Source organism: Globicephala melas, chromosome 3 (assembly GCF_963455315.2).
Source record: "Globicephala melas chromosome 3, mGloMel1.2, whole genome shotgun sequence".
NCBI lineage: Eukaryota > Metazoa > Chordata > Mammalia > Artiodactyla > Delphinidae > Globicephala > Globicephala melas.
In genome coordinates this window covers 13409438-13411597 of record NC_083316.1, presented here as the reverse complement: position 1 = coordinate 13411597, position 2160 = coordinate 13409438, and the positions used below count along the sequence as shown (strand labels likewise).

The 2160-nt window shown below is 44.2% G+C and overlaps 1 pseudogene; it reads right to left on the bottom strand.

Moving 5' to 3' along the window:
- Positions 1–201: 201 nt before the first annotated feature.
- Positions 202–899, bottom strand: LOC115853147 (calcyclin-binding protein pseudogene; annotated as a pseudogene).
- Between the last annotated feature and the right edge of the window lie 1261 nt (positions 900–2160).

Genomic DNA, 2160 nt, shown 5'->3' with positions numbered 1-2160 from the left:
GAAACCATCTTTGGAGGGAGTGTTTAATAAGCATATTTTATTTAAATGAATCGTCCAGTAGGAAATGGAGAATTCATTGCCTTTACTTAGACTGTGTAAGTAGTTAGTTATATGTCAAATTTATGTGTGCAGCTCACCAACATTTCCTTATTGGAAACATCAATATATCCACATCACAGCTCCCAAAAAGACTTTAAAGTCTCAGAATTCTGTATCTCCTTTGGCTTGTTTCTCTCTTGATTCCACCCAGGCTTTATTAATGGTTCGCTTCACATCATCACCTCCATCTTCATAAATTTTCTTTAGAACATTCATTAATCCCTCACTAGGATCTGTTTCAGTGTCGTAGGAGGGCTTTTCTTTCTCTTTGCATTCTTTTTCAACCTGAGTCAGGTAGACCTACGGTGTGTTTTCCACTTTCTTCCTGCATAAGATAAGAACTGTATCTGTCTTGATCTTTTTTTAACTGCCTTCCACAGAGATGGGTTACAAGAGATTGTTTGTAATCATGGAGTAACTCTTCCCATTTAGATTCTTTACCAAAAGATCAAATGACCTCTCTGTGAAATGCACCTGCACATTCTCAGCGGGGACTTGATGAACTCCAGTTAAGGTCATGTAGATTTTCACAAACTTATCTGACTGATCCCATCCATAATTGCTGATTTTCACTGTCTCTCTGTCGTAATAGAAGCAACCACAGCAGCAGGCTTTTCACTTTCCAGAAGCTCTGCTTTCCTCTGTGATTTCTGCTGCCTCTTGGTCTTGATTTCTGTCTCAATCTTGGATTTTTCAACTGTCAGGGCATCACGTACTCTTTTTCTAGTGGCTTTTTCCAGCAGCATCTTCAACTCTTCTAGATCTTTCTGTAGCTCCTCCACAGCTGAAGCCATGGTCGGGCTGCGTCAGGCAAGGCCCGAGCTGCAGCGGCGCAGGGGTGAGAACAGGAAATGCCGCACGGACCACGCTCACCCCGAGTGCAGACCACACCGGCACCAGTCAGAGTGGCCATGGTCTTCGGGCACCAGAAAGGCTGATTTTGAAGATGGAAGTTGCTAGCTGTCCAGGTCTCATGCAGAGAGTCTCCTGGACCAGGCTGGGAGAACACTAAGGTCTGCTGAGCATCACCCAAAGCAGCAGGCCACTCATATGCTTTTGATATTGCAAAATTGTTCCTAGTTACTCTGTACATTTTGCCTTTAAATTGCTTTCATTGTTTTGTGTGGTCTGTGGTACACACCTCATTTCTTTCAGCTGCAGTCATCATATTTCCAGCAGTTAGCTCATTCAACAGAAGTTCCTTGCATTTTTATCCAAGGAGTCAACATTATGTTAGGGAGCGGAGGTGAAGGGTTGGAATACATTGCCCTGAGGCGAGAGGCAACTAACCTCATAAAATGTGTTGTTACCCAAAGAGAGAATATTCTTTAATCACCAAAGTGATGCTGAGAAAGTCTCAAAACTCCCTTTGACATTTTGCCGAGATTACATGGGAACTGGTTATGCATTAGACAAATTGCAATTCTCATTTACCAGCTCAGGGCAAGGTCAGGCTACCAAAAAGCAACAGTGATGCTTCTTCCCAGGGGAGGTTATGTTGCAACCTTAATCCTTTTCTCTTCCACTTGTGAGGTGAGTGGGTTGACAGGTACAGGATAGAGTTGACACTCAGAGCTGACATTCTCTTACTTTGTCACTAGCAGCAGAGTGTCCAATGTCAGGACCAAGATTCATCATAGCCGGGAGCTGTTGACTGGACTTGTTTATTACCGGTAAACTCTTCGGAACAAATTCCATAAGGACTCCTGTTGCTAGATGAACACCCGAGAGGCAGAGATTCAGGCTCATAGGGAACTTTCTTTAGATTCATTAATTCAACAAGTACTTTTGGAGGATCGACTATGTGTAGATATAAACTTGGTTCCACTGAAGGCAATGACGTCACTCCCAGACACCAGCGCTAAGCGTAGACCCACCAGGAAGCACAGAAGCCCGTCTAGGACACTCTCTTTGCCAAGTCAGCTTGTCAGCACTCCACAGTCTCCTCTCTAGGGAGCTTTTTCCTTTGTCTGCAATAGTAGCAACTCCGTGTGATGGGGTGCTCCACCTTTAATGGGGTGTGAGGAGTTCAAGCAAGCAAGTCACACACGGTCTGCTCCC